This window comes from Zootermopsis nevadensis, unplaced genomic scaffold (assembly GCF_977971745.1).
Source record: "Zootermopsis nevadensis isolate Lab colony 2312 unplaced genomic scaffold, Znev_1.0 Znev_ptg000038l, whole genome shotgun sequence".
Classification (NCBI taxonomy): Eukaryota; Metazoa; Arthropoda; class Insecta; order Blattodea; family Termopsidae; genus Zootermopsis; species Zootermopsis nevadensis.
The window spans coordinates 552,918-574,188 of record NW_028259170.1 but is presented as its reverse complement, the minus strand read 5'-3'; the positions used below and the strand labels follow the sequence as shown (position 1 = coordinate 574,188).

The 21,271-nt window shown below is 38.9% G+C and overlaps 2 pseudogenes; both read right to left on the bottom strand.

Moving 5' to 3' along the window:
- Positions 1-4,655: 4,655 nt before the first annotated feature.
- Positions 4,656-4,916, bottom strand: LOC147871800 (signal recognition particle RNA; annotated as a pseudogene).
- A 7,164-nt stretch (positions 4,917-12,080) lies between these two features.
- LOC147871799 (signal recognition particle RNA) lies at positions 12,081-12,341 on the bottom strand (annotated as a pseudogene).
- Between the last annotated feature and the right edge of the window lie 8,930 nt (positions 12,342-21,271).

Here is a 21,271-nt window from a genome sequence, read left to right as displayed (position 1 = left end):
CAAACAATGTCAACAGATATTTGTTTATACTCTGCATTGTTGTGTTGGTATTTAAACACAACAATGCCGAGTAAACAAATAACACTTCACAACAAAGAAATCAAAAAATACCAAGCCAGTCGCATTATCACTGCTCTACAAGCAGCACATCGTCTCCGAACAGCGACAGAAAACTATTTAAGAAATGGAGAAAAGTGAGAGAAGGTAATCTGATACTGATAATAATACTCATTCAAGTCAAACTGCTTACGAAAACTGACGCCTCTGTGTTTAAATTATATTTAGGCGATAAATACAATGAAAGGAAGGGGTTAAAAGACTTGAGTAAGACACAAAAAAAACCCTCCGAAGGGGGGGGGGGGGTTAGTTTAGTTTCTTACTCAAGATTTTAACAAATTAATATACAAAAACCTCAGAATTCTAAATTTTAAAAAGAAATGCAAAACTTGCTTTACGTATAGGTTATAGCTATACATAAAGCTTAAAAATGTTCAGCAGAGATGAAAGCATCTACGGAATAGTAAGAGTGAGTGAAGAGGTAATATTTCAATGCAGGCTTATACCTTTATATAATAACTTAGACTTTTAACTGTTGGAAGATTATTAAACAACTTGATACCTGTATAGTAGACTCCTTTTTGATATTTAGTAAGGTTAGGATTTGGCACATAGAGATCACGTTTCCATCTTGTATTTAAATTATGTACATCTGTATTTCTTTTAAATTTATCTAAGTTTTCCACCACACATGATAGACAGCAGAGTATAAATTCACTTGCAAGTGGAAGTATATTAAATTTACGAAATAATTTTCTACAAGATACAATGCTTTTGACACCGGCCATTATTCTAATTAATTTGTTTTGCATGTAAAAAGTTGTCAGTGGAACCATGGTTCCGGATAATTTGACGTAAATACGTCACACTTGCTTTACAATCGAGTAAAGTTTGATTAAGACATTGCTTATTTAACTTGAATTAGTTACGCTTAAGATGGGTCTGTGGTAGATGAATGTAATGTAATGTAATGTAAGGTAACTATGTAGGTAACCATTGTTGTTTATTTGTTGATAAACAGATGACGTTTCCCAGGTAACATATCAATGAAGTTTGACGTTTTCCAGGTAACATATCAATGAAGTTTGACGTTTCCCAGGTAACATATCAATGAAGTTTGACGTTTCTCAGGTAACATAACAATGGTTATGTTACCTAAGAAACTAATTGCTACGTGATCTGTTTACTCGGCATTGTTGTGTTACATTACTGCCGTCAACAATCCGCTTTCGTTATTGCGGAAAGAACTGAGCTGTGAATCGGCTGTAGAATAAGTGCGTCGTAGAATAGATAATTTTGTGCTGGTAAAAACGTTTTAGAATATCACAGGTACTTATCTTATGTAAGAATTATTACATTACATTACATTATAGAGACGTATTTACGTCAGATTCTCCGGAACCGTAGTTCCTCTGTCAACATTTCATATCTTATATTTTTTAATCTGTAGTATTACAGAATCTGAAAAACGTGTACAATGAACACAGAAAAATACGACCTTGAACACATCCGTATGTGTTTTGTATTGTTCACTGAGGTGAACTCTAGAAACTGTGATGGGTGTGTTATAGCTTCATTGCTTAATTTAATTAACAGTAATATAAAAGTGATTTATATATTTTCAATTGTGTGTCTTTTAGATCCCGGTGACAGAAGGTGACGTCTTCAAACAATGGCAACAGATATTTGTTTATACTCTGCATTGTTGTGTTGGTATAGAAACACAACAATGCCGAGTAAACAAATAACGTAATAAATAAACAAATACCAAGCCAGTCGCATGATCACTGCTCTACAAGCAGCACATCGTCTCCGAACAGCGACAGAAAACTATTTAAGAAATGAAGAAAAGTGAGAGAAGACGTACTAACACCAACAAGGTAATCTGATACTGATAAGAATACTCATTCAAGTCATACTGCGCATTCAAGGGTTAAAACACTTGGATAAGACACAAAACTAACCACCCCTTTGGGGGGGGGGGTTAGTTTAGTTTCTTACTCAATGGGGAACTTCATACTTATGATTCAATTTAACATTTTAGAGTGATTAATTCAAGGAGTATGAGATGGTTAAGACATGTACCGCACAAAATTTAACAGATTCAATTGACTTTAGGTAGGTGGATGATCTGAACACGACAATGAACCTTAAGAGTTCCATAATATAAAGCAATGATTTTGACGTAAATACGTCTACACGGAAGGGTCATTCGGCGAAAAAGTGTAACGGAGATGTGTAGGATCCGTATCCGTAACGTCGTGTTTGTTTATTTCAGTCGTAATCCAGGGCGAGCCTCAGGTACTGGGCGGGCGACAGGTGGCGGATAGTGATATGAGGGTTAGCTGCGAATAAGGGGCAGTCCCGGACCGAGGCGGCAAGACCGGAGAGCGTGGGAGTGTAGCTGGTGGCAGGCTACACCCATCAAATACCACATGAGCTCAGTGCCCCCACTGCCTTGTGGGTAGGGGAGGAATCCCCAAAGGCTAAGGGAAGGAAAACCCTGACAGAAAACCAAGGGTAGAAGGGGCTGCATAGGGATAGAGAAACCAGTCCTTCTAAGGGAAAGAACCCGGAATAAAAACTTATGGAGGACGGTGGGGGGGGTGCACATCGGACTACCAACCCAATTCTGGAAGAAGCTCACACACTGAAAGGGCCGTAGTGCTAGAGAAGAAGAGGTTGGAGCAGAAGCGCACATGTAATGAAGAAATTCGAAACTTTCATTTTGTTTGTATGTATTCTTCCTTTGTGTGTGTCTGCGTGCGCGCGCGAGCGTTTGGGTGTGGGTATGTGGCGTGGGGCGTGGGGCGTGTGGGGCCTGGTGTCCTGTCGTGTTGTATCGTGTGGTTTGGTGTGTTGTGTGGTGTGTTCTGCAGTCGTGTCGCGTCGTGTCGTGTCGTCGTGTGCTGTCGTGTCGTGTGGTGTACTGTGGTGTGGGCCGACACCACACGACACGAGACGACGCCACACGAGACGACGCCACACGACATGACGCCACACGACACGACGCCACACGAGAGGACGCCACACGAGACGACGCCACACGAGACGACGCCACACGAGACGACGCCACACGAGACGACGCCACACGAGACGACGCCACACGAGACGACACACCACGCGACACGTCAGCACACCACACGACACGACACTACACGACTGCACACCACACCACACCACACCACACGACAAGACACCACCCCCACACCACGCCCCAGACGCCCCACACGCCACACACACACCCAAGCGCGCGCGCACACGCACACACACACACAGAGGAGGAAGACGTACAAACCTAATGAAAGTTTCGATATTCATTACATGTCCTTCTTCTTCTTCTTTACCACTACGGCCCTTTCAGTGTGTCAGCTTCTTCCAGAATTGGGTTCTTAGCCCGATGTCCAACCCCCATAGTCCTCCAGAAGTTTTTATTCCGGGTTCTTTCCCTTAGAAGGATTGGTTTCTCTTTTCCTATGCAGCCCCTTCAACCCTTGGTTTTCTGTCAGGGTTTTCCTTCCCTGTTTTAAAGAAGTAATTGTTTTGTTTGTTTGTTTGTTCCGAAATGTAAATCGATCAATCGATAAGGAATATGAATGATATTTTATTATCTTAATTATAATAAATTTTAAATAAAATTATATTGTGATCAGACGGATTAAAATAAATAATTGATATAATTGTTTTATTTCCATTGTCATAAATATTGTACAGATTTCTTCCAATTTTGGGCTGTGGTCTCCAGAAACCAAGTTTTATTGCTGGAGAGTGGCCATGTTTGAAGAATATTCAGATTTCATATTTATTAGAATGTGGAACAGGAAATCTACCTTTTAGTTTTTAGTTTTCATTTTTATGTTTGATTAGTGGAGTTAGGCTTTGAAATTTTCTATTATGATATATATTTAAAAAATGCTTTTTCATAGGTTAAAAAGCATACATACAGATTATGTGAATTTAAAGTTAAATTTGATAAATTATGCATGGAAATAGTTAAATAAATGGAATGATTGTTAATTTATAAATAATGATAGTTCATCATATAAATTGGAGTATTAAAACATCAGTAGGTCTCACAAGTTCTCTGCAGAATATATTTGTTTTAATTTGGAATGAACATTCTTCTCCATAATTGCAAAATCTGTGAGGTGGCAATTCAGCCCTACTGGCTCTCGTGACTGGACCAAATTATCCCAGGCCGGGAGGTGGTACGGTTGTGGGATGGTAATAGCGGTTAAGCCAAAAAACTTAATAAATGAACCCCCGATTAAACAACAAGGGATATTTAATAAAAATATATATAAATTCAAAAGGAGAACAAACTCCCAAGGCTCAGGCTCCGGTAGGGGGTTACAACCCAAAAAATATCAGACCTATCTGTCTCCAAGCTGAGTCGTTCTCTGCCCGGCGGACACACACACACACAGACTGTCTGCCCTGCTGTCTCATCTGGGTCTCGAAGCCGCCGACTCCAAAGAACTTCGAGAGAGCAGATAGGCTACTCGAGCCATGAGACATGGCTCATCCTCCCCCCCCCCCAAAAAAAAAAAAATCCCAGGGCCGGGGTTGTCGTAGTACAGGTGCCGGTAGCTCCGATCACAGGTGACTTCCGGTCTGCTCTAAAGCAGCTCCCAGTCTTCATGCGCGATCCCATTACAGCATCATACGGGTGAGTTTCCTCTCTGGCCCGATCCACCCCTCCTTAAACAACCTGGCCACCCCGGGCTCCCCCCAGGGTGTCCATATTGATACCGAGCTTAGCTGTGGGACACAGAACACCAGAACTCCCAACCTCAAGTCATTTCTCAACACTTAGCCTCTAAGTAGTTGGATTACAGGAGTTCGTCACCACTCCCAGCACGTCGGAGCCCCAGCCCTGGCTTTCAGCTTCGTTGTGGGCACCGAAAGTGCATACGCAGAGTCACGACCGAGTAGACACCCCCCCCCCCACCAAAAAAAAAAAAATGAAAGTGATAGTGGAACCACGGTTCCGGAGATTTTGACGTAAATACGTCTTTACGGAAAGGAAGTTTATATATTGGCTTTATTCTAAATATTCCCTTCATACATGCTGTACAATTGAGATAAGTTTGATTAAGACTTTGCTTATTTAACCTGAATTAGTTACGCTTAAGATGGGTCTGTGGTAGCTGAAATATCTTTTTTTTTATTTTTACTATAAAAATTTGTGATTTCGTCGTCATCAATCAACAATGTCAACAGATATTTGTTTATACTCTGCATTGTTGTGTTGGTATAGAAACACAACAATGCCGAGTAAACAAATAACGCTTCACAACAAAGAAATCAAAAAATATCAAGCCAGTCGCATTATCACTGCTCCAGAAGCAGCAGACCGCAATCTTGATTATCGACTGACAGTTGGCTTAAAACATCAGAAAAGCGAAAGAAGACGTCATCAAGTATTTGAAGTACCAACTCCAACAACTTCACAAGGTAAACTGATCCTCATTCGATATATTACGATTACGAAAACTATTATGATCGATTTTAAGACGAAAATTTGCAAGGGTGGGGATGGACGTAGAAAGTTGACTGAACAAGAACAGCGACGTAAAGACGTAGAATATCAGATTAGAGAACGCGCTCCGGAAGGAGCGCCCTGCTCTAGTCTTCTACTATAAAAATTTGTGATTTTCGTTGTCTTCAGGAAATGACGTCTTCAAACAATGTCAACAGATATTTGTTTATACTCTGCATTGTTGTGTTGGTATTTAAACACAACAATGCCGAGTAAACAAATAACACTTCACAACAAAGAAATCAAAAAATACCAAGCCAGTCGCATTATCACTGCTCTACAAGCAGCACATCGTCTCCGAACAGCGACAGAAAACTATTTAAGAAATGGAGAAAAGTGAGAGAAGGTAATCTGATACTGATAATAATACTCATTCAAGTCAAACTGCTTACGAAAACTGACGCCTCTGTGTTTAAATTATATTTAGGCGATAAATACAATGAAAGGAAGGGGTTAAAAGACTTGAGTAAGACACAAAAAAACCCTCCGAAGGGGGGGGGGGGTTAGTTTAGTTTCTTACTCAAGATTTTAACAAATTAATATACAAAAACCTCAGAATTCTAAATTTTAAAAAGAAATGCAAAACTTGCTTTACGTATAGGTTATAGCTATACATAAAGCTTAAAAATGTTCAGCAGAGATGAAAGCATCTACGGAATAGTAAGAGTGAGTGAAGAGGTAATATTTCAATGCAGGCTTATACCTTTATATAATAACTTAGACTTTTAACTGTTGGAAGATTATTAAACAACTTGATACCTGTATAGTAGACTCCTTTTTGATATTTAGTAAGGTTAGGATTTGGCACATAGAGATCACGTTTCCATCTTGTATTTAAATTATGTACATCTGTATTTCTTTTAAATTTATCTAAGTTTTCCACCACACATGATAGACAGCAGAGTATAAATTCACTTGCAAGTGGAAGTATATTAAATTTACGAAATAATTTTCTACAAGATACAATGCTTTTGACACCGGCCATTATTCTAATTAATTTGTTTTGCATGTAAAAAGTTGTCAGTGGAACCATGGTTCCGGATAATTTGACGTAAATACGTCACACTTGCTTTACAATCGAGTAAAGTTTGATTAAGACATTGCTTATTTAACTTGAATTAGTTACGCTTAAGATGGGTCTGTGGTAGATGAATGTAATGTAATGTAATGTAAGGTAACTATGTAGGTAACCATTGTTGTTTATTTGTTGATAAACAGATGACGTTTCCCAGGTAACATATCAATGAAGTTTGACGTTTTCCAGGTAACATATCAATGAAGTTTGACGTTTCCCAGGTAATATAACAATGAAGTTATGTTATCTAAGAAACTAATTGTTACGTGATCTCTTTACTCGGCATTGTTGTGTTACATTACTGCCGTCAACAATCCGCTTTCGTTATTGCGGAAAGAACTGAGCTGTGAATCGGCTGTAGAATAAGTGCGTCGTAGAATAGATAATTTTGTGCTGGTAAAAACGTTTTAGAATATCACAGGTACTTATCTTATGTAAGAATTATTACATTACATTACATTATAGAGACGTATTTACGTCAGATTCTCCGGAACCGTAGTTCCTCTGTCAACATTTCATATCTTATATTTCTGAATCTGTAGTATTACAGAATCTGAAAATCGTGTACAATGAACACAGAAAAATACGACCTTGAACACATCCGTATGTGTTTTGTATTGTTCACTGAGGTGAACTCTAGAAACTGTGATGGGTGTGTTATAGCTTCATTGCTTAATTTAATTAACAGTAATATAAAGTGATTTATATATTTTCAATTGTGTCTGTCTTTTAGATACCGGTGACAGAAGGTGACGTCTTCAAACAATGGCAACAGATATTTGTTTATACTCTGCATTGTTGTGTTGGTATAGAAACACAACAATGCCGAGTAAACAAATAACGTAATAAATAAACAAATACCAAGCCAGTCGCATGATCACTGCTCTACAAGCAGCACATCGTCTCCGAACAGCGACAGAAAACTATTTAAGAAATGAAGAAAAGTGAGAGAAGGTAATCTGATACTGATAATAATACTCATTCAAGTCAAACTGCTTACGAAAACTGACGCCTCTTTGTTTAAATTATGTTTAGGCGATAAATACAATGAAAGGAAGGGGTTAAAAGACTTGAGTAAGACACAAAATTAACCATCCCTTTGGGGGGGGGGGGTTAGTTTAGTTTTTTACTCAAGATTTTAACAAATTAATATACAAAAACCTCAGAATTTTAAATTTTAAAAAGAAATGCAAAACTTGCTTTACGTATAGATTATAGATATACATAAAGCTTAAAAAATTTCAGCAGAGATGAAAGCATCTACGGAATAGTAAGAGTGAGTGAAGAGGTAATATTTCAATGCAGGCTTGAATACCTTTATAGCATAATTGTAGACTTTTAATTTGTTGGTGGAAGATTATTAAATAACTTGATACCTGTATGGTAGACTCCTTTTTGATATTTAGTAAGGTTAGGATTTGGCACATAGAGATCATGTTTCCATCTTGTATTTAAATTATGTACATCTGTATTTCTTTTAAATTTATCTAAGTTTTCCACCACACATGATAGACAGCAGAGTATAAATTCACTTGCAAGTGGAAGTATATTAAATTTACGAAATAATTTTCTACAAGATACCCTGCTTTTGACAACGGCCATTATTCTAATTAATTTGTTTTGCATGTAAAAAGTTGTCAGTGGAACCATGGTTCCGGATAATTTGACGTAAATACGTCACACCTGCTTTACAATCGAGTAAAGTTTGATTAAGACATTGCTTATTTAAATTGAATTAGTTACGCTTAAGATGGGTCTGTGGTAGATGAATGTAATGTAATGTAATGTAAGGTAACTATGTAGGTAACCATTGTTTATTTGTTGATAAACAGATGACGTTTCCCAGGTAACATATCAGTGAAGTTTGACGTTTCCCAGGTAACATATCAATGAAGTTTGACGTTTCCCAGGTAATATAACAATGAAGTTATGTTATCTAAGAAACTAATTGTTACGTTATCTCTTTACTCGGCATTGTTGTGTTACATTACTGCCGTCAACAATCCGCTTTCGTTATTGCGGAAAGCGCTGAGCTGTGAATCGGCTGTAGAATAAGTGCGTCGTAGAATAGATAATTTTGTGCTGGTAAAAACGTTTTAGAATATCACAGGTACTTATCTTATGTAAGAATTATTACATTACATTACATTATAGAGACGTATTTACGTCAGATTCTCCGGAACCGTGGTTCATCTGTCAACATTTCATATCTTATATTTCTGAATCTGTAGTATTACGGAATCTGAAAATCGTGTACAATGAACACAGAAAAATACAAACCCAAATTTTAGACCTTGAACACATTCGTATGTGTTTTGTATTGTTCACTGAGGTGAACTCTAGAAACTGTGATGGGTGTGTTATAGCTTCATTGCTTAATTTAATTAACAGTAATATAAAGTGATTTATATATTTTCAATTGTGTCTGTCTTTTAGATACCGGTGACAGAAGGTGACGTCTTCAAACAATGGCAACAGATATTTGTTTATACTCTGCATTGTTGTGTTGGTATAGAAACACAACAATGCCGAGTAAACAAATAACGTAATAAATAAACAAATACCAAGCCAGTCGCATGATCACTGCTCTACAAGCAGCACATCGTCTCCGAACAGCGACAGAAAACTATTTAAGAAATGGAGAAAAGTGAGAGAAGACGTACTGACACCAACAAGGTAATCTGATACTGATAATAATACTCATTCAAGTCATACTGCGCATTCAAGGGTTAAAACACTTGGATAAGACACAAAACTAACCACCCCTTTGGGGGGGGGGTTAGTTTAGTTTCTTACTCAATGGGGAACTTCATACTTATGATTCAATTTAACATTTTAGAGTGATTAATTCAAGGAGTATGAGATGGTTGAGACATGTACCGCACAAAATTTAACAGATTCAATTGACTTTAGGTAGGTGGATGATACGAACACGACAATGAACCTTAAGAGTTCCATAATATAAAGCAATGATTTTGACGTAAATACGTCTACACGGAAGGGTCATTCGGCGAAAAAGTGTAACGGAGATGTGTAGGATCCGTATCCGTAACGTCGTGTTTGTTTATTTCAGTCGTAATCCAGGGCGAGCCTCAGGTACTGGGCGGGCGACAGGTGGCGGATAGTGATATGAGGGTTAGCTGCGAATAAGGGGCAGTCCCGGACCGAGGCGGCAAGACCGGAGAGCGTGGGAGTGTAGCTGGTGGCAGGCTACACCCATCAAATACCACATGAGCTCAGTGCCCCCACTGCCTTGTGGGTAGGGGAGGAATCCCCAAAGGCTAAGGGAAGGAAAACCCTGACAGAAAACCAAAGGTAGAAGGGGCTGCATAGGGATAGAGAAACCAGTCCTTCTAAGGGAAAGAACCCGGAATAAAAACTTATGGAGGACGGTGGGGGGGGGTGCACATCGGACTACCAACCCAATTCTGGAAGAAGCTCACACACTGAAAGGGCCGTAGTGCTAGAGAAGAAGAGGTTGGAGCAGAAGCGCACATGTAATGAAGAAATTCGAAACTTTCATTTTGTTTGTATGTATTCTTCCTTTGTGTGTGTCTGCGTGCGCGCGCGAGCGTTTGGGTGTGTGTATGTGGCGTGGGGCGTGGGGCGTGTGGGGCCTGGTGTCCTGTCGTGTTGTATCGTGTGGTTTGGTGTGTTGTGTGGTGTGTTCTGCAGTCGTGTCGCGTCGTGTCGTGTCGTCGTGTGCTGTCGTGTCGTGTGGTGTACTGTGGTGTGGGCCGACACCACACGACACGAGACGACGCCACACGAGACGACGCCACACGACACGACGCCACACGACACGACGCCACACGAGAGGACGCCACACGAGACGACGCCACACGAGACGACGCCACACGAGACGACGCCACACGAGACGACGCCACACGAGACGACGCCACACGAGACGACACACCACGCGACACGTCAGCACACCACACGACACGACACTACACGACTGCACACCACACCACACCACACCACACCACACCACACGACAAGACACCACCCCCACACCACGCCCCAGACGCCCCACACGCCACACACACACCCAAGCGCGCGCGCACACGCACACACACACACAGAGGAGGAAGACGTACAAACCTAATGAAAGTTTCGATATTCATTACATGTCCTTCTTCTTCTTCTTTACCACTACGGCCCTTTCAGTGTGTCAGCTTCTTCCAGAATTGGGTTCTTAGTCCGATGTCCAACCCCCACAGTCCTCCAGAAGTTTTTATTCCGGGTTCTTTCCCTTAGAAGGATTGGTTTCTCTTTTCCTATGCAGCCCCTTCAACCCTTGGTTTTCTGTCAGGGTTTTCCTTCCCTGTTTTAAAGAAGTAATTGTTTTGTTTGTTTGTTTGTTCCGAAATGTAAATCGATCAATCGATAAGGAATATGAATGATATTTTATTATCTTAATTATAATAAATTTTAAATAAAATTATATTGTGATCAGACGGATTAAAATAAATAATTGATATAATTGTTTTATTTCCATTGTCATAAATATTGTACAGATTTCTTCCAATTTTGGGCTGTGGTCTCCAGAAACCAAGTTTTATTGCTGGAGAGTGGCCATGTTTGAAGAATATTCAGATTTCATATTTATTAGAATGTGGAACAGGAAATCTACCTTTTAGTTTTTAGTTTTCATTTTTATGTTTGATTAGTGGAGTTAGGCTTTGAAATTTTCTATTATGATATATATTTAAAAAATGCTTTTTCATAGGTTAAAAAGCATACATACAGATTATGTGAATTTAAAGTTAAATTTGATAAATTATGCATGGAAATAGTTAAATAAATGGAATGATTGTTAATTTATAAATAATGATAGTTCATCATATAAATTGGAGTATTAAAACATCAGTAGGTCTCACAAGTTCTCTGCAGAATATATTTGTTTTAATTTGGAATGAACATTCTTCTCCATAATTGCAAAATCTGTGAGGTGGCAATTCAGCCCTACTGGCTCTCGTGACTGGACCAAATTATCCCAGGCCGGGAGGTGGTACGGTTGTGGGATGGTAATAGCGGTTAAGCCAAAAAACTTAATAAATGAACCCCCGATTAAACAACAAGGGATATTTAATAAAAATATATATAAATTCAAAAGGAGAACAAACTCCCAAGGCTCAGGCTCCGGTAGGGGGTTACAACCCAAAAAATATCAGACCTATCTGTCTCCAAGCTGAGTCGTTCTCTGCCCGGCGGACACACACACACACAGACTGTCTGCCCTGCTGTCTCATCTGGGTCTCGAAGCCGCCGACTCCAAAGAACTTCGAGAGAGCAGATAGGCTACTCGAGCCATGAGACATGGCTCATCCTCCCCCCCCCCCAAAAAAAAAAAAAGATCCCAGGGCCGGGGTTGTCGTATTACAGGTGCCGGTAGCTCCGATCACAGGTGACTTCCGGTCTGCTCTAAAGCAGCTCCCAGTCTTCATGCGCGATCCCATTACAGCATCATACGGGTGAGTTTCCTCTCTGGCCCGATCCACCCCTCCTTAAACAACCTGGCCACCCCGGGCTCCCCCCAGGGTGTCCATATTGATACCGAGCTTAGCTGTGGGACACAGAACACCAGAACTCCCAACCTCAAGTCATTTCTCAACACTTAGCCTCTAAGTAGTTGGATTACAGGAGTTCGTCACCACTCCCAGCACGTCGGAGCCCCAGCCCTGGCTTTCAGCTTCGTTGTGGGCACCGAAAGTGCATACGCAGAGTCACGACCGAGTAGACACCCCACCCCCACCAAAAAAAAAAAAATGAAAGTGATAGTGGAACCACGGTTCCGGAGAATTTGACGTAAATACGTCTTTACGGAAAGGAAGTTTATATATTGGCTTTATTCTAAATATTCCCTTCATACATGCTGTAAAATTTAGATAAGTTTGATTAAGACTTTGCTTATTTAACCTGAATTAGTTACGCTTAAGATGGGTCTGTGGTAGCTGAAATATCTTTTTTTTATTTTTACTATAAAAATTTGTGATTTCGTCGTCATCAATCAACAATGTCAACAGATATTTGTTTATACTCTGCATTGTTGTGTTGGTATAGAAACACAACAATGCCGAGTAAACAAATAACGCTTCACAACAAAGAAATCAAAAAATATCAAGCCAGTCGCATTATCACTGCTCCAGAAGCAGCAGACCGCAATCTTGATTATCGACTGACAGTTGGCTTAAAACATCAGAAAAGCGAAAGAAGACGTCATCAAGTATTTGAAGTACCAACTCCAACAACTTCACAAGGTAAACTGATCCTCATTCGATATATTACGATTACGAAAACCATTATGATCGATTTTAAGACGAAGATTTGCAAGGGTGGGGATGGACGTAGAAAGTTGACTGAACAAGAACAGCGACGTAAAGACGTAGAATATCAGATTAGAGAACGCGCTCCGGAAGGAGCGCCCTGCTCTAGACTTCTACTATAAAAATTTGTGATTTTCGTTGCCTTCAGGAAATGACGTCTTCAAACAATGTCAACAGATATTTGTTTATACTCTGCATTGTTGTGTTGGTATAGAAACACAACAATGCCGAGTAAACAAATAACGCTTCACAACAAAGAAATCAAAAAATACCAAGCCAGTCGCATTATCACTGCTCTACAAGCAGCACATCGTCTCCGAACAGCGACAGAAAACTATTTAAGAAATGGAGAAAAGTGAGAGAAGGTAATCTGATACTGATAATAATACTCATTCAAGTCAAACTGCTTACGAAAACTGACGCCTCTGTGTTTAAATTATATTTAGGCGATAAATACAATGAAAGGAAGGGGTTAAAAGACTTGAGTAAGACACAAAAAAAACCCTCCGAAGGGGGGGGGGGGTTAGTTTAGTTTCTTACTCAAGATTTTAACAAATTAATATACAAAAACCTCAGAATTCTAAATTTTAAAAAGAAATGCAAAACTTGCTTTACGTATAGATTATAGCTATACATAAAGCTTAAAAATGTTCAGCAGAGATGAAAGCATCTACGGAATAGTAAGAGTGAGTGAAGAGGTAATATTTCAATGCAGGCTTATACCTTTATATAATAACTTAGACTTTTAACTGTTGGAAGATTATTAAACAACTTGATACCTGTATAGTAGACTCCTTTTTGATATTTAGTAAGGTTAGGATTTGGCACATAGAGATCACGTTTCCATCTTGTATTTAAATTATGTACATCTGTATTTCTTTTAAATTTATCTAAGTTTTCCACCACACATGATAGACAGCAGAGTATAAATTCACTTGCAAGTGGAAGTATATTAAATTTACGAAATAATTTTCTACAAGATACAATGCTTTTGACACCGGCCATTATTCTAATTAATTTGTTTTGCATGTAAAAAGTTGTCAGTGGAACCATGGTTCCGGATAATTTGACGTAAATACGTCACACTTGCTTTACAATCGAGTAAAGTTTGATTAAGACATTGCTTATTTAACTTGAATTAGTTACGCTTAAGATGGGTCTGTGGTAGATGAATGTAATGTAATGTAATATAAGGTAACTATGTAGGTAACCATTGTTGTTTATTTGTTGATAAACAGATGACGTTTCCCAGGTAACATATCAATGAAGTTTGACGTTTTCCAGGTAACATATCAATGAAGTTTGACGTTTCCCAGGTAACATATCAATGAAGTTTGACGTTTCCCAGGTAACATAACAATGGTTATGTTACCTAAGAAACTAATTGCTACGTGATCTGTTTACTCGGCATTGTTGTGTTACATTACTGCCGTCAACAATCCGCTTTCGTTATTGCGGAAAGAACTGAGCTGTGAATCGGCTGTAGAATAAGTGCGTCGTAGAATAGATAATTTTGTGCTGGTAAAAACGTTTTAGAATATCACAGGTACTTATCTTATGTAAGAATTATTACATTACATTACATTATAGAGACGTATTTACGTCAGATTCTCCGGAACCGTAGTTCCTCTGTCAACATTTCATATCTTATATTTCTGAATCTGTAGTATTACAGAATCTGAAAATCGTGTACAATGAACACAGAAAAATACGACCTTGAACACATCCGTATGTGTTTTGTATTGTTCACTGAGGTGAACTCTAGAAACTGTGATGGGTGTGTTATAGCTTCATTGCTTAATTTAATTAACAGTAATATAAAAGTGATTTATATATTTTCAATTGTGTGTCTTTTAGATCCCGGTGACAGAAGGTGACGTCTTCAAACAATGGCAACAGATATTTGTTTATACTCTGCATTGTTGTGTTGGTATAGAAACACAACAATGCCGAGTAAACAAATAACGTAATAAATAAACAAATACCAAGCCAGTCGCATGATCACTGCTCTACAAGCAGCACATCGTCTCCGAACAGCGACAGAAAACTATTTAAGAAATAAAGAAAAGTGAGAGAAGGTAATCTGATACTGATAATAATACTCATTCAAGTCAAACTGCTTACGAAAACTGACGCCTCTTTGTTTAAATTATGTTTAGGCGATAAATACAATGAAAGGAAGGGGTTAAAAGACTTGAGTAAGACACAAAATTAACCATCCCTTTGGGGGGGGGGGGGGTTAGTTTAGTTTTTTACTCAAGATTTTAACAAATTAATATACAAAAACCTCAGAATTTTAAATTTTAAAAAGAAATGCAAAACTTGCTTTACGTATAGATTATAGATATACATAAAGCTTAAAAAATTTCAGCAGAGATGAAAGCATCTACGGAATAGTAAGAGTGAGTGAAGAGGTAATATTTCAATGCAGGCTTGAATACCTTTATATAATAACTAAGACTTTTAACTGTTGGTGGAAGATTATTAAATAACTTGATACCTGTATGGTAGACTCCTTTTTGATATTTAGTAAGGTTAGGATTTGGCACATAGAGATCATGTTTCCATCTTGTATTTAAATTATGTACATCTGTATTTATTTTAAATTTATCTAAGTTTTCCACCACACATGATAGACAGCAGAGTATAAATTCACTTGCAAGTGGAAGTATATTAAATTTACGAAATAATTTTCTACAAGATACCCTGCTTTTGACACCGGCCATTATTCCAATTAATTTGTTTTGCATGTAAAAAGTTGTCAGTGGAACCATGGTTCCGGATAATTTGACGTAAATACGTCACACCTGTTTTACAATCGAGTAAAGTTTGATTAAGACATTGCTTATTTAACTTGAATTAGTTACGCTTAAGATGGGTCTGTGGTAGATGAATGTAATGTAATGTAATGTAAGGTAACTATGTAGGTAACCATTGTTGTTTATTTGTTGATAAACAGATGACGTTTCCCAGGGAACATATCAATGAAGTTTGACGTTTCCCAGGTAACATATCAATGAAGTTTGACGTTTCCCAGGTAACATAACAATGGTTATGTTACCTAAGAAACTAATTGCTACGTGATCTGTTTAATCGGCATTGTTGTGTTACATTACCGCCGTCAACAATCTGCTTTCGTTATTGAGGAAAGAGCTTAGCTGTGAATCGCTTGTAGAATAAGTGCGTCGTAGAATAGATAATTTTGTGCTGGTAAAAACGTTTTAGAATATCACAGGTACTTATCTTATGTAAGAATTATTACATTACATTACATTATAGAGACGTATTTACGTCAGATTCTCCGGAACCGTGGTTCATCTGTCAACATTTCATATCTTATATTTCTGAATCTGTAGTATTACAGAATCTGAAAATCGTGTACAATGAACATAGAAAAATACGACCTTGAACACATCCGTATGTGTTTTGTATTGTTCACTGAGGTGAACTCTAGAAACTGTGATGGTAAATAACTGTTGGGTGTGTTATAGCTTCATTGCTTAATTTAATTAACAGTAATATAAAAGTGATTTATATATTTTCAATTGTGTGTCTTTTATATCCCGGTGACAGAAGGTGACGTCTTCAAACAATGGCAACAGATATTTGTTTATACTCTGCATTGTTGTGTTGGTATAGAAACACAACAATGCCGAGTAAACAAATAACGTAATAAATAAATACCAAGCCAGTCGCATGATCACTGCTCTACAAGCAGCACATCGTCTCCGAACAGCGACAGAAAACTATTTAAGAAATGGAGAAAAGTGAGAGAAGACGTACTAACACCAACAAGGTAATCTGATACTGATAAGAATACTCATTCGAGTCAAACTGCTTACGAAAACTGACGCCTCTGTGTTTAAATTATATTTAGGCGATAAATACAATGAAAGGAAGGGGTTAAAAGACTTGAGTAAGACACAAAATTAACCACCTCTTTGGGGGGGGGGGGGTTAGTTTAGTTTTTTACTCAAGATTTTAACAAATTAATATACAAAAACCTCAGAATTTTAAATTTTAAAAAGAAATGCAAAACTTGCTTTACGTATAGATTACAGATATACATAAAGCTTAAAAAATTTCAGCAGAGATGAAAGCATCTACGGAATAGTAAGAGTGAGTGAAGAGGTAATCTTTCAATGCAGGCTTGAATACCTTTATATAATAACTTTGACTTTTAACTGTTGTAAGATTATTAAATAACTTGATACCTGTATGGTAGACTCCTTTTTGATATTTAGTAAGGTTAGGATTTGGCACATAGAGATCATGTTTCCATCTTGTATTTAAATTATGTACATCTGTATTTCTTTTAAATTTATCTAAGTTTTCCACCACACATGATAGACAGCAGAGTATAAATTCACTTGCAAGTGGAAGTATATTAAATTTACGAAATAATTTTCTACAAGATACCCTGCTTTTGACACCGGCCATTATTCTAATTAATTTATTTTGCATGTAAAAAGTTGTCAGTGGAACCATGGTTCCGGATAATTTGACGTAAATACGTCACACCTGCTTTACAATCGAGTAAAGTTTGATTAAGACATTGCTTATTTAAATTGAATTAGTTACGCTTAAGATGGGTCTGTGGTAGATGAATGTAATGTAATGTAATGTAAGGTAACTATGTAGGTAACCATTGTTTATTTGTTGATAAACAGATGACGTTTCCCAGGTAACATATCAATGAATTTTGACGTTTCCCAGGTAACATATCAATGAAGTTTGACGTTTCCCAGGTAATATAACAATGAAGTTATGTTATCTAAGAAACTAATTGTTACGTGATCTCTTTACTCGGCATTGTTGTGTTACATTACTGCCGTCAACAATCCGCTTTCGTTATTGCGGAAAGCGCTGGGCTGTGAATCGGCTGTAGAATAAGTGCGTCGTAGAATAGATAATTTTGTGCTGGTAAAAACGTTTTAGAATATCACAGGTACTTATCTTATGTAAGAATTATTACATTACATTACATTATAGAGACGTATTTACGTCAGATTCTCCGGAACCGTGGTTCATCTGTCAACATTTCATATCTTATATTTCTGAATCTGTAGTATTACGGAATCTGAAAATCGTGTACAATGAACACAGAAAAATACAAACCCAAATTTTAGACCTTGAACACATTCGTATGTGTTTTGTATTGTTCACTGAGGTGAACTCTAGAAACTGTGATGGGTGTGTTATAGCTTCATTGCTTAATTTAATTAACAGTAATATAAAGTGATTTATATATTTTCAATTGTGTCTGTCTTTTAGATACCGGTGACAGAAGGTGACGTCTTCAAACAATGTCAACAGATATTTGTTTATACTCTGCATTGTTGTGTTGGTATAGAAACACAACAATGCCGAGTAAACAAATAACGTAATAAATAAACAAATACGAAGCCAGTCGCATGATCACTGCTCTACAAGCAGCACATCGTCTCCGAACAGCGACAGAAAACTATTTAAGAAATGGAGAAAAGTGAGAGAAGACGTACTGACACCAACAAGGTAATCTGATACTGATAATAATACTCATTCAAGTCATACTGCGCATTCAAGGGTTAAAACACTTGGATAAGACACAAAACTAACCACCCCTTTGGGGGGGGGGGTAGTTTAGTTTCTTACTCAATGGGGAACTTCATACTTATGATTCAATTTAACATTTTAGAGTGATTAATTCAAGGAGTATGAGATGGTTGAGACATGTACCGCACAAAATTTAACAGATTCAATTGACTTTAGGTAGGTGGATGATCTGAACACGACAATGAACCTTAAGAGTTCCATAATATAAAGCAATGATTTTGACGTAAATACGTCTACACGGAAGGGTCATTCGGCGAAAAAGTGTAACGGAGATGTGTAGGATCCGTATCCGTAACGTCGTGTTTGTTTATTTCAGTCGTAATCCAGGGCGAGCCTCAGGTACTGGGCGGGCGACAGGTGGCGGATAGTGATATGAGGGTTAGCTGCGAATAAGGGGCAGTCCCGGACCGAGGCGGCAAGACCGGAGAGCGTGGGAGTGTAGCTGGTGGCAGGCTACACCCATCAAATACCACATGAGCTCAGTGCCCCCACTGCCTTGTGGGTAGGGGAGGAATCCCCAAAGGCTAAGGGAAGGAAAACCCTGACAGAAAACCAAAGGTAGAAGGGGCTGCATAGGGATAGAGAAACCAGTCCTTCTAAGGGAAAGAACCCGGAATAAAAACTTATGGAGGACGGTGGGGGGGTGCACATCGGACTACCAACCCAATTCTGGAAGAAGCTCACACACTGAAAGGGCCGTAGTGCTAGAGAAGAAGAGGTTGGAGCAGAAGCGCACATGTAATGAAGAAATTCGAAACTTTCATTTTGTTTGTATGTATTCTTCCTTTGTGTGTGTCTGCGTGCGCGCGCGAGCGTTTGGGTGTGTGTATGTGGCGTGGGGCGTGGGGCGTGTGGGGCCTGGTGTCCTGTCGTGTTGTATCGTGTGGTTTGGTGTGTTGTGTGGTGTGTTCTGCAGTCGTGTCGCGTCGTGTCGTGTCGTCGTGTGCTGTCGTGTCGTGTGGTGTACTGTGGTGTGGGCCGACACCACACGACACGAGACGACGCCACACGAGACGACGCCACACGAGACGACGCCACACGACACGACGCCACACGACAGGACGCCACACGACACGACGCCACACGAGAGGACGCCACACGAGACGACGCCACACGAGACGACGCCACACGAGACGACGCCACACGAGACGACGCCACACGAGACGACGCCACACGAGACGACACACCACGCGACACGTCAGCACACCACACGACACGACACCACACGACTGCACACCACACCACACCACACCACACCACACGACAAGACACCACCCCCACACCACGCCCCAGACGCCCCACACGCCACACACACACCCAAGCGCGCGCGCACACGCACACACACACACAGAGGAGGAAGACGTACAAACCTAATGAAAGTTTCGATATTCATTACATGTCCTTCTTCTTCTTCTTTACCACTACGGCCCTTTCAGTGTGTCAGCTTCTTCCAGAATTGGGTTCTTAGCCCGATGTCCAACCCCCATAGTCCTCCAGAAGTTTTTATTCCGGGTTCTTTCCCTTAGAAGGATTGGTTTCTCTTTTCCTATGCAGCCCCTTCAACCCTTGGTTTTCTGTCAGGGTTTTCCTTCCCTGTTTTAAAGAAGTAATTGTTTTGTTTGTTTGTTTGTTCCGAAATGTAAATCGATCAATCGATAAGGAATATGAATGATATTTTATTATCTTAATTATAATAAATTTTAAATAAAATTATATTGTGATCAGACGGATTAAAATAAATAATTGATATAATTGTTTTATTTCCATTGTCATAAATATTGTACAGATTTCTTCCAATTTTGGGCTGTGGTCTCCAGAAACCAAGTTTTATTGCTGGAGAGTGGCCATGTTTGAAGAATATTCAGATTTCATATTTATTAGAATGTGGAACAGGAAATCTACCTTTTAGTTTTTAGTTTTCATTTTTATGTTTGATTAGTGGAGTTAGGCTTTGAAATTTTCTATTATGATATATATTTAAAAAATGCTTTTTCATAGGTTAAAAAGCATACATACAGATTATGTGAATTTAAAGTTAAATTTGATAAATTATGCATGGAAATAGTTAAATAAATGGAATGATTGTTAATTTATAAATAATGATAGTTCATCATATAAATTGGAGTATTAAAACATCAGTAGGTCTCACAAGTTCTCTGCAGAATATATTTGTTTTAATTTGGAATGAACATTCTTCTCCATAATTGCAAAATCTGTGAGGTGGCAATTCAGCCCTACTGGCTCTCGTGACTGGACCAAATTATCCCAGGCCGGGAGGTGGTACGGTTGTGGGATGGTAATAGCGGTTAAGCCAAAAAACTTAATAAATGAACCCCCGATTAAACAACAAGGGATATTTAATAAAAATATATATAAATTCAAAAGGAGAACAAACTCCCAAGGCTCAGGCTCCGGTAGGGGGTTACAACCCAAAAAATATCAGACCTATCTGTCTCCAAGCTGAGTCGTTCTCTGCCCGGCGGACACACACACACACAGACTGTCTGCCCTGCTGTCTCATCTGGGTCTCGAAGCCGCCGACTCCAAAGAACTTCGAGAGAGCAGATAGGCTACTCGAGCCATGAGACATGGCTCATCCTCCCCCCCCCCCAAAAAAAAAAAAAAGATCCCAGGGCCGGGGTTGTCGTATTACAGGTGCCGGTAGCTCCGATC